General features: G+C 46.8%; 1 protein-coding gene across 1 annotated transcript in view; it reads right to left on the bottom strand.

Moving 5' to 3' along the window:
- The window catches only part of il11ra (interleukin 11 receptor subunit alpha), a 122,211-nt gene extending 115,291 nt beyond the window's left edge, over positions 1 to 6,920 (bottom strand). Inside the window, 1 exon segment of the mRNA XM_065007696.1 lies at positions 6,759 to 6,920. The gene's annotated coding sequence lies outside the window, so the exon portion shown is untranslated.
- Positions 6,921 to 15,005: the final 8,085 nt, after the last annotated feature.

Genomic DNA, 15,005 nt, shown 5'->3' on the forward strand with positions numbered 1-15,005 from the left:
GAAGGGAGAGGAGAGGAGAGGAGAGTAGAAGAAGGGAGAGGAGAGGAGAGTAGAAGAAGGGAGAGGAGAGGGGAGGAGAAGAAGGGAGAGGAGAGGGGAGGAGATGAGAAGAAGGGAGAGGGGAGGAGATGAGAAGAAGGGAGAGGAGAGGGGAGGAGAGTAGAAGAAGGAGAGTAGAAGAAGGGAGAGGAGAGGAGAGTAGAAGAAGGGAGAGGAGAGGAGAGTAGAAGAAGGGAGAGGAGAGGAGAGTAGAAGAAGGGAGAGGAGAGGAGAGTAGAAGAAGGGAGAGGAGAGGGGAGGAGAGTAGAAGAAGGGAGGAGAGTAGAAGAAGGGAGAGGAGAGGGGAGGAGAGTAGAAGAAGGGAGAGGAGAGGGAGGAGAGTAGAAGAAGGGAGAGGAGAGGGGAGGAGAGTAGAAGAAGGGAGAGGAGAGGAGAAGGGAGAGGGAGGAGAGTAGAAGAAGGGAGAGGGGAGGAGAGTAGAAGAAGGGAGGAGAGTAGAAGAAGGGAGAGGAGAATAGAAGAAGGGAGAGGAGAGGAGAGTAGAAGAAGGGAGAGGAGAATAGAAGAAGGGAGAGGAGAGGAGAGGAGAAGGGAGAGGGGAGGAGAGTAGAAGAAGGGAGAGGGGAGGAGAGTAGAAGAAGGGAGAGGAGAGTAGAAGAAGGGAGAGGAGAGTAGAAGAAGGGAGAGGAGAGGAGAGTAGAAGAAGGGAGAGGAGAATAGAAGAAGGGAGAGGGGAGGAGAGTAGAAGAAGGGAGAGGAGAGGAGAGTAGAAGAAGGGAGAGGAGAGGAGAGTAGAAGAAGGGAGAGGAGAGGAGAGTAGAAGAAGGGAGAGGAGAGGAGAGTAGAAGAAGGGAGAGGAGAGGAGAGTAGAAGAAGGGAGAGGAGAGGAGAGTAGAAGAAGGGAGAGGAGAATAGAAGAAGGGAGAGGAGAATAGAAGAAGGGAGAGGAGAATAGAAGGGAGAGGAGAGGAGAATAGAAGAAGGGAGAGGAGAGGAGAGTAGAAGAAGGGAGAGGAGAGGGGAGGAGAGTAGAAGAAGGGAGAGGAGAGGGGAGGAGAGTAGAAGAAGGGAGAGGAGAGTAGAAGAAGGGAGAGGAGAGGAGAGTAGAAGAAGGGAGAGGAGAGGCGAGAGCAGTATGGAAACAAAGCCATGGACTTAAACAATGCTAACCACCAGTTAGTTATAACTCTAGCCTGCCATTTCATGTCCAGTTCAGATACGATTCAAAGTCTCCATCTAGCTTCCTCACTTTCATGTTGGAACTGTGTTTCTCAGATAACTATGTTCTGAGTGTTTCCAGTCCTGTGTTAGTGTTCTGAAGGCCACTGGTTCCATGTCAGCATTCTGAATTCAAATGGTTGTGATGGAGAATGTACAGTGGAGCTTATTACCATGTTCAGTCCCAAATGGCACCCTATCCTCTGTATAGTGCACTACTTGTTACAATGGGCAATTTGGCACTATAGCGAATAGGGTGCCATTTGGGATGCAAACATGTGTTAGTGTCAGCATTTCATTCGAACTCCTTTATTTAGAGTGAGGCCTCCTTTTCTGTAGACTGGAGGAATGACCGAGCCATCCTCCTCTTCAGCAGACTGGAGGAATGACCGAGCCATCCTCCTCTTCTGTAGACTGGAGGAATGACCGAGCCATCCTCCTCTTCTGTAGACTGGAGGAATGACCGAGCCATCCTCCTCTTCTGTAGACTGGAGGAATGACCGAGCCATCCTCCTCTTCTGCAGACTGGAGGAATGACCGAGCCATCCTCCTCTTCTGCAGACTGGAGGAATGACCGAGCCATCCTCCTCTTCTGCAGACTGGAGGAATGACCGAGCCATCCTCCTCTTCTGCAGACTGGAGGAATGACCGAGCCATCCTCCTCTTCTGCAGACTGGAGGAATGACCGAGCCATCCTCCTCTTCTGCAGACTGGAGGAATGACCGAGCCATCCTCCTCTTCTGTAGACTGGAGGAATGACCGAGCCATCCTCCTCTTCTGTAGACTGGAGGAATGACCGAGCCATCCTCCTCTTCTGTAGACTGGAGGAATGACCGAGCCATCCTCCTCTTCTGTAGACTGGAGGAATGACCGAGCCATCCTCCTCTTCTGCAGACTGGAGGAATGACCGAGCCATCCTCCTCTTCTGTAGAATGGAGGAATGACCGAGCCATCTTTCTCTTCTGCAGACTGGAGGAATGACCGAGCCATCCTCCTCTTCTGCAGACTGGAGGAATGACCGAGCCATCCTCCTCTTCTGTAGACTGGAGGAATGACCGAGCCATCCTCCTCTTCTGTAGACTGGAGGAATGACCGAGCCATCCTCCTCTTCTGTAGACTGGAGGAATGACCGAGCCATCCTCCTCTTTACAGTATATAATTTTGTTTTCTATTTTACTCACAGAGGGTTCAAACACTATATACATTTTTTCCACAGTGATATTAGACTTCATACCAGCTAGTGTATTTTGACAGCATCTACAATTACGATCCACACAGCGAAGGTATGCATACTAACACTCACCACACATGTTTCTCTACTTTCTCTACTTAGTAGCTTAGCAAACAAGAACCAAATACCTACAGTCGGCCTAGAGCATGTTCTATGCTGTCTACTAATATAGGAAGACGATCCAAATCTCAGCTATTTCAAACAGACAGACAAACACAATCTAAGCATATTTGATATACGGCTGATTTGATGTTGACTTTTGGTCTAGTTTTTCTGAATGCCTGTATAGAGACCAGGCAATAACACAACTCTTATCATGACAGAACTCCAACATAATACAACTCTATCATGACAGAACTCCAACGTAATACAACTCTATCATGACAGAACTCCAACATAATACAACTCTATCATGACAGAACTCCAACGTAATACAACTCTATCATGACAGAACTCCAACATAATACAACTCTATCATGACAGAACTCCAACGTAATACAACTCTATCATGACACAACTCCAACATGACACAACTCCAACATGATACCCAGGATGGGGGTACAACGGTACAATCCCAAGTAGGACCGCGAAGGTTACGCACACAGGCACTGAGGTTGTCTCTTCCCCTTTCTGTGTGTGTGTGTGTTTGTTGTGTATCAACATGATATCAAGAGACAACGTTTGGATGAAGTTATGACTGAACAAAGGAAATGAAAAAGACTGAAGAACCATGGAGACACCCAGCTCAGAGACACACAGCTCAGAAACACACAGCTCAGAAACACCCAGCTCAGAGACACCCAGCTCAGAGACACCCAGCTCAGAGACACACAGCTCAGAGGAGACACACAGCTCAGAGGAGACACACAGCTCAGAGGAGACACACAGCTCAGAGACACACACAGCTCAGAGACACACACAGCTCAGAGACACACACAGCTCAGAGACACACACAGCTCAGAGACACACAGCTCAGAGACACACAGCTCAGAGACACACAGCTCAGAGACACACAGCTCAGAGACACACAGCTCAGAGACACACAGCTCAGAGACATCCAGCTCAGAGACACCCAGCTCAGAAACACACAGCTCAGAAACACACAGCTCAGAGACACACAGCTCAGAAACACACAGTTCACAGAGACACCCAGCTCAGAGACACACAGCTCAGAGACACACAGCTCAGAAACACACAGCTCAGAGACACACAGCTCAGAAACACACAGCTCAGAGACACACAGCTCAGAAACACACAGCTCACAGAGACACCCAGCTCAGAGACACACAGCTCAGAAACACACAGCTCAGAAACACACAGCTCAGAGACACACAGCTCAGAGACACACAGCTCAGAGACACACAGCTCAGAAACACCCAGCTCAGAGACACCCAGCTCAGAGACACCCAGCTCAGAGACACCCAGCTCAGAAACACACAGCTCAGAAACACCCAGCTCAGAGACACCCAGCTCAGAGACACACAGCTCAGACACACACAGCTCAGAGACACCCAGCTCAGAGACACACAGCTCAGAGACACACAGCTCAGAGACACACAGCTCAGAGACATACAGCTCAGAGACACCCAGCTCAGAGACACACAGCTCAGAGGAGACACACAGCTCAGAGGAGACACACAGCTCAGAGACACACAGCTCAGAGACACACAGCTCAGAGACACACAGCTCAGAGGAGACACACAGCTCCGAGACACACAGCTCAGAGACACACACAGCTCAGAGACACACACAGCTCAGAGACACCCAGCTCAGAGACACACAGCTCAGAGACACACAGCTCAGAGACACCCAGCTCAGAGACACACAGCTCAGAGACACACAGCTCAGAGACACACAGCTCAGAGACACCCAGCTCAGAGACACACAGCTCAGAGACACACAGCTCAGACACCCAGCTCAGAGACACACGGCTCAGAAACACACGGCTCAGAGACACACGGCTCAGAGACACATGACTCAGACACACACCACCATTCAAACGTTTGGGGTCACTTAGAAATGTCCTTGTTTTTGAAAAAATATATATTTTTGGTCAATTAATATAACATCAAATTGATCAGAAATACAGTGTAGACATGTTTTATGGTAAATCTCCATAGGCGTACAGAGGCCCATTATCATCAACCGTCACTCCTGTGTTCCAATGGCAGGTCGTGGTAGATACTTGTATTTTTTATTTAACTAGGCAAGTTAGTTAAGAACAAATTCTTATTTACAATGACGGCCTACCAGGGAACAGTGGGTTAACTGCCTTGTTCAGGGGAACAGTGGGTTCACTGCCTTGTTCAGGGGAACAGTGGGTTAACTGCCTTGTTCAGGGGAACAGTGGGTTAACTGCCTTGTTCAGGGGAACAGTGGGTTAACTGCCTTGTTCAGGGGAACAGTGGGTTAACTGCCTTGTTCAGGGGAACAGTGGGTTAACTGCCTTGTTCAGGGGAACAGTGGGTTAACTGCCTTGTTCAGGGGAACAGTGGGTTAACTGCCTTGTTCAGGGGAACAGTGGGTTAACTGCCTTGTTCAGGGGAACAGTGGGTTAACTGCCTTGCTCAGGGGAACAGTGGGTTAACTGCCTTGCTCAGGGGAACAGTGGGTTAACTGCCTGTTCAGGGGCAGAACAACACATGTCAGCTTGGGGATTCAATCCAGCAACCTTTCGGTTACTGGCCCAACACTCTAACCATTAGGCTACCTGCTGGTTACTGGCCCAACACTCTGACCACTAGGCTACCTGCCTCCTCTACACTCTAACCACTAGGCTACCTGCCCCCTCTACACTCTAACCACTAGGCTACCTGCCTCCTCTACACTCTAACCACTAGGCTACCTGCCACTAATCCAAGTTTATAACTTTAAAAGGATAATTGATCATTAGAAAACCCTTTTACAATTATGTTAGCACAGCTGAAAACTGTTGGTCTGATTAAAGAAGCAATAAAACGGTCCTTCTTTAGACTAGTTGAGTATCTGCAGCATCAACATTTGTTGGTTCAATTACAGGCTCAAAATGGACAAAAACAAATAACTTTCTTCTGAAACTCTTCAGTCTATTCTTGTTCTGAGAAATGAGGGCTATTCCACGCAAGACATTTCCAAGAAACTGAAGATCTCGTACAACGATGTGTACTACTCCCTTCACGGAACAGCGCAAACTGCCTCCTACAACAGGACAATGACCCAAAGCACAGGTCCAAACTATGCAAGAACTATTTAGGGAAGAAGCAGTCAGCTGGTATTCTGTCTATAATGGAGTGGCCAGCACAGTCACCGGATCTCAACCCTATTGAGCTGTTGCGGGAGCAGCTTGACCATATGGTACGTAAGAAGTGCCCATCAAGCCAATCCAACTTGTGGGAGGTGCTTCAGGAAGCATGGGGTGAAATCTCTTCAGATGACCTCAACAAATTGACAACTAGAATGCCAAAGGTCTGCAAGGCTGTAATTGATGCAAATTGGACGATTCTTTTGATGAAAGCAAAGTTTGAAGGCCACAATTATTATTTAAATTAAAAATCATTATTTACAAACTTGTCAATGTCTTGACTATATTTCCTATTCATTTTGCAACTCATGTAATGTATGCTTTCATGACCCCAAGCTTTTGAACGGTAATGTAGCTCAGAGAACCAGCATTCGGACTACAGATCGACAGACTAAATACTGATCTATTCTCAAGTGTAAAAAGTTGCACCACTTCTTTGGATGAAGCACATTTTTTAAAACAGGCAACTTTTTTCAACATTTTATAAATACTTACAAGAATTACATAGGCATTTCTTTATAGTATTGGTTAGTGTAAAATGTGTATCTAACATTTTTAAATCGTTTAAATTGAATCTATAAACACTTTGGCTTTGATGAAAGTTATTATAAAGTGTTTCAATTATGATAAAACAACAACAATGTATTTGGAATCTTTTTTTTCAATAAAGTTTCAAGCTTTCTTTTTAACTTTAGTTGAGTTTAAACGGATCAATACTAGCTGTTAGCTGTTTATTGGAGCCATTTGAACATGACTGAAACATCAATAATAGTGGATCGGCTGGAGTTTGAAACATGAGTTATTCTCGCAATCAATCAAATTAAATCTACAGACATATCTAAACATTTAACATAAGACATCTCCTGCAGTAGTTGAAAGTAGAAACTACTGAAACTAGTATTGAGTCCTAGATAGGCTACAGAACGAAACCTTTTCCATGGTTACACTCAACGGAGTCATACCAATTCCTATTCTGTGTCTAAATGTATAACTCTCGCGAACATAGTTTTAAAAGTGAAAACAACTTACCTTCAATATGTTCAAAAGTTAAAAAGGCATTTTCGGGTGTTCGCGGTCCATGACTTCGACTATGTCGAGTTTTACTTTCCGAACTGCAGATAGTCGACTCCGGGACAAATTGAGCTGTGAAACGGTGCCAGCAGTGTTCCAGACAGGATCCCATTGGAGGAGCGGGGCGTCAGTAAGAAGGAGGCCGACACGGTGTTTCCTGCAGGGGGGATTAGGGGGGCAGGTCCCGGTGCTGTGTCCGTGTGTAGGCATTGGAGGAGCGGAGCAGTCAGTAAGGAGGAGGCCGACACGGTGTTTCCTGCAGGGGATATTAGGGGGGCAGGTCACGGTGCTGTGTCCGTGTGTGGGCATTGGAGGAGCGGGGCAGTCAACATTGGTTAGATGTTTTATAAATCCTTTGTGAACGATAGGTAGATCCTACAGTAAACCTGCTGTAAATATATAGGCCTAATAACAGTACATTATCGAACAGAATTGAATAGAAAAACGTTTTAACATAGTACTAATGCACACAATCTGGACCCATCGTGCCTTCGGAAAGTATTCAGACCCTTTGATTTTCCCCCACATTTTGATAAGTTACAGCCTTCTTCTAAAATGTATTAAATCGTTTTTTTCCCCCTCATCAATCTACACACAATACCCTATAATGACGAAGCAAAAACATATATTTGTTTTAAATATTTGCTAATTTATAAAAAATACAAAACTGAAATATCACATAAGTATTCAGACCCTTTACTCAGTACTTTGTTGAAGCACCTTAGCTAGCGATTACAGCCTCAAGTCTTCTTGGGTATGACGCTACTAGCTTGGCTCATCTGTATTTGGGGAGTTTCTCCCGTTCTTCTCTGCAGATCCTCTCAAGCTCTGTCAGGTTGGATGGGGAGCGTCGCTGCTCAGCTATTTTCAGGTCTCTCCAGATATGTTCGATTGGGTTCAAGTCTGGTCTCTGGCTAGACCACTCAAGGACATTCAGAGAGTCCCGAAGCCACTCCTGCATTGTCTTGACTGTGTGGTTAGGGTTGTTGTCTGTCACGCCCTGTTTCACCTGTCTTTGGGATTGTCTCCACCCACCTCCAGGTGTCACCTGCTTTCCCCAGTAAGTCCCTGGGTATTTATCCCTGTGTTCCCTGTTTGTCTGTGGCCAGTTCGTCTTGTTTTGTCAAGTCAACCAGCGTGTTATTCCGTGATCCTGCTTTTTCCTTTTCTCAGTTTTTGCTAGTCCTCCCGGTTTTGACCACCGCCTGCCCTGACTCTGAACCCGCCTGCCTGACCATACTGCCTGCCCTGACTCTGAACCCGCCTGCCTGACCATACTGCCTGCCCTGACCTCGAGCCTGCCTGACCATACTGCCTGCCTTGACTCTGAACCCGCCTGCCTGACCATACTGCCTGCCCTGACCTCGAGCCTGCCTGCCACTCTATACCTCCTGGACTCTGATCTTGTTATGATCTTTTGCCTGTCCCTTGGATTATAATAAATATCAGAGACTTGAACCATCGGCCTCCAGTGTCTGCATCTGGGTCTCACCCTGTGCCCTTATAGTTGTCCTGTTGGAAGGTGAACCTTCGCCCCAGTCTGAGGTCCTGAGTGCTCTGGAGCATGTTTACATCAAGGATCTCTCTGTACTTTACTCCGTTCATCTTTGCCTCGATCCTGACTAGTCTCGCAGTCCCTGCCACTGAAAAATTCCCTCAGCATGATCCACCACCATGCTTCACCGTAGGGATGGTGCCACGTTTCCTCCAGATGTGAAGTTCAATCTTGGTTTCATCAGACCAGAGAATCTTGTCTCTCATGGTCTGAGAGTTCTTAGGTGCCTTTTGGCAAACTCCAACTGGGCTGTCATGTGCCTTTTACTGAGGAGTGGCTTCTGTCTGGACACTCTACCATAAAGGCCTGATTGGTGGAGTGTTGCAGAGATGGTTGTCCTTCTGGAAGGTTCTCCCATCTCCACAGAGGAACTCTAGAACTCTGTCAGATATGACCATCGAGTTCTTCGTCACCTCCCTAACCAAGGCCAGCTCTAGGAAGAGTCTTGATGGTTCCAATCATCTTCCAATTAAGAATATTGGAGGCCATTGTGTTCTTGGGGACCGTCAATGCTGCAGAAATGTTTTGGTACCCTTCCCCCAGATCTGTGCCTCGACACAATCCTGTCTCGGAGCTCTTCGGACAATTCCTTCTACCAGACCTTCTTTGCGCTTATATGCAACTGGAAAAGGCAGGTGTGGCACACACACTATTCAAATCATGTCCAATCAAATGAATTTAACACCGATGGACTCCAATCAAGTTGTAGAAACATCTCAAGGATGATCATTGGAAACAGGATGCACCTGAGCTAAATTTCGAGTCTCATAGCAAAGTGTCTGAATACTTATGTAAATAAGGTGTTGCTGTCATTATGGGGTATTGCACAAAACATACAAAAATATATGAATTTTAGAATAAGGCTGTAATGTAACAAACTACTCAAAAAGTCAAGGGGTCTGAATACTTTCCGAAGGCACTGTATACCTCAGAAAAACAGACCAGATACTGTAAAACTAGTAGGATTATAGATTCAGTAGAACAGACCACATACTGTAAAACCAGTAGGATTATAGATACAGTAGAACAGACCACATACTGTAAAACCAGTAGGATTATAGATATAGATACAGTAGAACAGACCACACACTGTAAAACCAGTAGGATTATAGATTCAGTAGAACAGACCACATACTGTAAAACCAGTAGGATTATAGATATAGATACAGTAGAACAGACCACACACTGTAAAACCAGTAGGATTATAGATTCAGTAGAACAGACCACATACTGTAAAACCAGTAGGATTATAGATTCAGTAGAACAGACCACATACTGTAAAACCAGTAGGATTATAGATTCAGTAGAACAGACCACACACTGTAAAACCAGTAGGATTATAGATACATATACAGTAGAACAGACCACATACTGTAAAACCAGTAGGATTATAGATACAGATACAGTAGAACAGACCACATACTGTAAAACGAGTAGGAGTATAGATTCAGTAGAACAGACCACATACTGTAAAACCAGTAGGATTATAGATACAGATACAGTAGAACAGACCACATACATTAAAACCAGTAGGATTATAGATACAGATACAGTAGAACAGACCACATACTGTAAAACCAGTAGGATTATAGATTCAGTAGAACAGACCACATACTGTAAAACCAGTAGGATTATAGATACAGATACAGTAGAACAGACCACATACTGTAAAACCAGTAGGACTATAGATACAGATACAGTAGAACAGACCACATACTGTAAAACCAGTAGGATTATAGATATAGATACAGTAGAACAGACCACATACTGTAAAACGAGTAGGATTATAGATACAGTAGAACAGACCACATACTGTAAAACCAATAGGATTATAGATATATATACAGTAGAACAGGCCACATACTGTAAAACGAGTAGGTGTATAGATACAGTAGAACAGACCACACACTGTAAAACCAGTAGGACTATAGATTCAGTAGAACAGACCACATACTGTAAAACCAATAGGATTATAGATATAGATACAGTAGAACAGACCACATACTGTAAAACCAGTAGGATTATAGATACAGTAGAACAGACCACATACTGTAAAACCAGTAGGATTATAGATACAGTAGAACAACCTTGGTTCTCTAAGGAACTATCAGTAGTCATTCTGATGAGAAACCACACCTGGGCCAGAACGTAGAAAAACTGACTCATAATGTTTGGCAATTTTTCAGACATCTGAGAAACCAATGTACTATCTCAAATAAAGCTAAATCAAGGTAGTTTTTTATCTGACTCTGCAGGTGATTCATCTCAATTTGGAAAACAGTAAATTGAACTGTGGAAATTCCTCTCCTTTCCAGCCTTAGCATGTTTACATTTACATTTAAGTCATTTAGCAGACGCTCTTATCCAGAGCGACTTACTGTAAAGATGTTGGTATCATTTCTGAGAAAAAAGTGTCAGGACCCGGTTACGAACTCAGGTCTCCAGTGTTAGAAACAGTCACTTAACAAACTGAGCCACTAATAGTCGGCAGAACACAGAAGATGAGGCAGACACAGCAGTACTTGAGATGGTGTTTTAATAAAGAAAAAAGGAAAGATCTTCAGGCAAAAATATAAATCAACAACATCAAAAGTAATTCCAAGAGAAAAAAGACTCAAAAGATAAATAAAAAATAAATAAACGAGAACAAAAACAGAATACCACAAGAGAATCCAACTGGAGTAACAAATGTTCACAGCATCGCTGGGGCTGGGTGCTTACATTCAAACACAGAGCAAAGAACTGATGAAAGCTAAGGGTTTAAATACATTCAAAGGAAATGAGGCACAGGTGCAAAATATAACTGGAGACAAGGGAAAACCAAAGGGTCAAAAAGCACAATGGGGGCATCTAGTGGCCAAAACCGGAACAATCCTGGCCAAATCCTGGCAAAAAGGAGATAAGTGATGCTTTTAATCAGCAGTTTATGGCTTTTTATTTGAAATAAATGGTGGTATAATTGATTCTGGTCAGTCAGTCGACTGATCCTCCTTCTAGCAAACTCTAGTTGGCTTGATGGAAAATCTGTCAACTACTAGTGAATTTTTGTTTTCATGTAAACAATGTTGTACTTGGTCTACAAGCATTTCACGACACTCACATTAATATCTGCTAACCATGTGTATGTGACAAATAGAAACGTGATTTGATGTTAGAAATCCACTTGTTAGCTTTGCTTGATCCTTTCTTACTACAGCATGGTGCTACCCTGATTCAAGAATCATTCACACATATACTCCCTCTAGTGCCATCCCTAGGGTCTGGAGAAGACCTATATACTCCCTCTGGTGCCATCCCTAGGGTCTGGAGAAGACCTATATACTCCCTCTAGTGCCATCCCTAGGGTCTGGAGAAGACCTATATACTCCCTCTAGTGCCATCCCTAGGGTCTGGAAGAAGACCTATATACTCCCTCTGGTGCCATCCCTAGGGTCTGGAAGAAGACCTATATACTCCCTCTGGTGCCATCCCTAGGGTCTGGAGAAGACCCATATACAGTGGGGCAAAAAAGTATTTAGTCAGCCACCAATTGTGCAAGTTCTCCCACTTAAAAAGATGAGAGAGGCCTGTAATTTTCATCATAGGTACACTTCAACTATGACAGACAAAATGAGAAGAAAAAAATCCAGAAAATCACATTGTAGGATTTTTAATGAATTTATTTGAAAATTATGGTGGAAAATAAGTATAAACTACTGTGAGTAGAGACTATCCCCTGCCATTTAGTCTACTGGGAGAAGAGATTGTCTCCTGCCAGTCAGTCTACTGGGAGAAGAGACTGTCTCTTGCCAGTCAGTCTACCAGTCAGTCTACTGGGAGAAGAGACCGCCTCCTGCCAGTCAGTCTACTGGGAGAAGAGACCGCCTCCTGCCAGTAAGTCTACTCGGAGAAGAGACCGCCTCCTGCCAGTCAGTCTACTGGGAGAAGAGACCGCCTCCTGCCAGTCAGTCTACTGGGAGAAGAGACTGCCTCCTGCCAGTCAGTCTACTGGGAGAAGAGACTGTCTCCTGCTAGTCAGTCTACTGGGAGAAGAGACCACCTCCTGCCAGTCAGTCTACTGGGAGAAGAGACCGCCTCCTGCCAGTCAGTCTACTGGGAGAAGAGATCGCCTCCTGCCAGTCAGTCTACTGGGAGAAGAGACCGCCTCCTGCCAGTCAGTCTACTGGGAGAAGAGACCGCCTCCTGCCAGTCAGTCTACTGGGAGAAGAGACCGCCTCCTGCCAGTCAGTCTACTGGGAGAAGAGACCGCCTCCTGCCAGTCAGTCTACTGGAAAAAGAGACTGGGAGAAGAGACCGCCTCCTGCCAGTCAGTCTACTGGGAAAAGAGACTGGGAGAAGAGACCGCCTCCTGCCAGTCAGTCTACTGGGAGAAGAGACCGCCTCCTGCCAGTCAGTCTACTGGGAAAAGAGACTGGGAGAAGAGACCGCCTCCTGCCAGTCAGTCTACTGGGAAAAGAGACTGGGAGAAGAGACCTCCTCCTGCCAGTCAGTCTACTGGGAGAAGAGACTGGGAGAAGAGACCGCCTCCTGCCAGTCAGTCTACTGGGAGAAGAGACCGCCTCCTGCCAGTCACTGTCTCCTGCTAGTCAGTCTACTGGGAGAAGAGACCGTCTCCTGCCAGTCAGTCTACTGGGAGAAGAGACCGCCTCCTGCCAGTCAGTCTACTGGGAGAAGAGACCGCCTCCTGCCAGTCAGTCTACTGGGAGAAGACACCGCCTCCTGCCAGTCAGTCTACTGGGAGAAGAGACCGTCTCCTGCCAGTCAGTCTACTGGGAGAAGAGACCGCCTCCTGCCAGTCAGTCTACTGGGAGAAGAGAGAGTCAGTCTACTGGGAGAAGAGACCCTGCCTCCTGCCAGTCAGTCTACTGGGAGAAGAGACTGCCTCCTGCCAGTCAGTCTACTGGGAGAAGAGACTGTCTCCTGCTAGTCAGTCTACTGGGAGAAGAGACTGCCTCCTGCCAGTCAGTCTACTGGGAGAAGAGACTGTCTCAAAAGACTGTGAAGAGACTAGTCAGTCTACTGGGAGAAGAGACTGGGAGGAGCCAAGAGACTGGGAAAAGAGACTGGGAGAAGAGACCGCCTCCTGCCAGTCAGTCTACTGGGAGAGACTGGGAGAAGAGACCGCCTCCTGCCAGTCAGTCTACTGGGAGAAGAGACTGGGAGAAGAGACTGCCTCCTGCCAGTCAGTCTACTGGGAGAAGAGAGTCTACTGGGATCCTGCCAGTCAGTCTACTGGGAGAAGAGACTGGGAGAAGAGACCCCTCCTGCCAGTCAGTCTACTGGGAGAAGAGATTGCCTCCCTGCCAGTCAGTCTACTGGGAGAAGAGACTGTCTCCTGCCAGTCAGTCTACCATTCAGTCTACTGTGAGTAGAGACTATCCCCTGCCATTTAGTCTACTGGGAGAAGAGACTGTTTCCTACCAGTCAGTCTACTGTGAGAAGAGACTGTCTCCTGCCAGTCAGTCTACTGGGAGAAGAGATTGTCTTCTGCCAGTCATTCTACTGGGAGAAGAGATTTTCTCCTGCCAGTCAGTCTACTGGGAGAAGAGACTGTCTCCTGCCAGTCAGTCTACTGGGAGAAGAGACCGCCTCCTGCCAGTCAGTCTACTGGGAGAAGAGACCGCCTCCTGCCAGTCAGTCTACTGGGAGAAGAGACCGCCTCCTGCCAGTCAGTTTACTGGGAAAAGAGACTGGGAGAAGAGACCGCCTCCTGCCAGTCAGTCTACTGGGAGAAGAGACTGGGAGAAGAGACCGCCTCCTGCCAGTTAGTCTACTGGGAGAAGAGACTGGGAGAAGAGACCGCCTCCTGCCAGTCAGTCTACTGGGAAAAGAGACTGGGAGAAGAGATCGCCGCCTGCCAGTCAGTCTACTGGGAAAAGAGACCGGCTCCTGCCAGTCAGTCTACTGGGAGAAGAGACTGGGAGAAGAGACCGCCTCCTGCCAGTCAGTCTACTGGGAAAAGAGACTGGGAGAAGAGACTGCCTCCTGCCAGTCAGTCTACTGGGAGAAGAGACTGGGAGAAGAGACCGCCTCCTGCCAGTCAGTCTACTGGGAAAAGAGACCGCCTCCTGCCAGTCAGTCTACTGGGAAAAGAGACTGGGAGAAGAGACCGCCTCCTGCCAGTCAGTCTACTGGGAAAAGAGACCGCCTCCTGCCAGTCATTCTACTGGGAGAAGAGACTGGGAGAAGAGACCGCCTCCTGCCAGTCAGTCTACTGGGAAAAGAGACTGGGAGAAGAGACTGCCTCCTGCCAGTCAGTCTACTGAGAGAAGAGACTGGGAGAAGAGACCGCCTCCTGCCAGTCAGTCTACTGGGAAAAGAGACCGCCTCCTGCCAGTCAGTCTACTGGGAGAAGAGACTGGGAGAAGAGACCGCCTCCTGCAAGTCAGTCTACTGGGAGAAGAGACTGGGAGAAGAGACCGCCTCCTGCCAGTCAGTCTACTGGGAGAAGAGACCGCCTCCTGCCAGTCAGTCTACTGGGAGAAGAGACCGCCTCCTGCCAGTCAGTCTACTGGGAGAAGAGACTGTCTCCTGCCAGTCAGTCTACTGGGAGAAGAGACTGTCTCCTGCCAGTCAGTCTACTGGGAGAAGAGACCGCCTCCTGCCAGTCAGTCTACTGGGAAAAGAGACTGGGAGAAGAGACCGCCTCC

The sequence above is a fragment of the Oncorhynchus nerka genome, linkage group LG22 (genome assembly GCF_034236695.1).
Source record: "Oncorhynchus nerka isolate Pitt River linkage group LG22, Oner_Uvic_2.0, whole genome shotgun sequence".
Lineage (NCBI taxonomy): Eukaryota > Metazoa > Chordata > Actinopteri > Salmoniformes > Salmonidae > Oncorhynchus > Oncorhynchus nerka.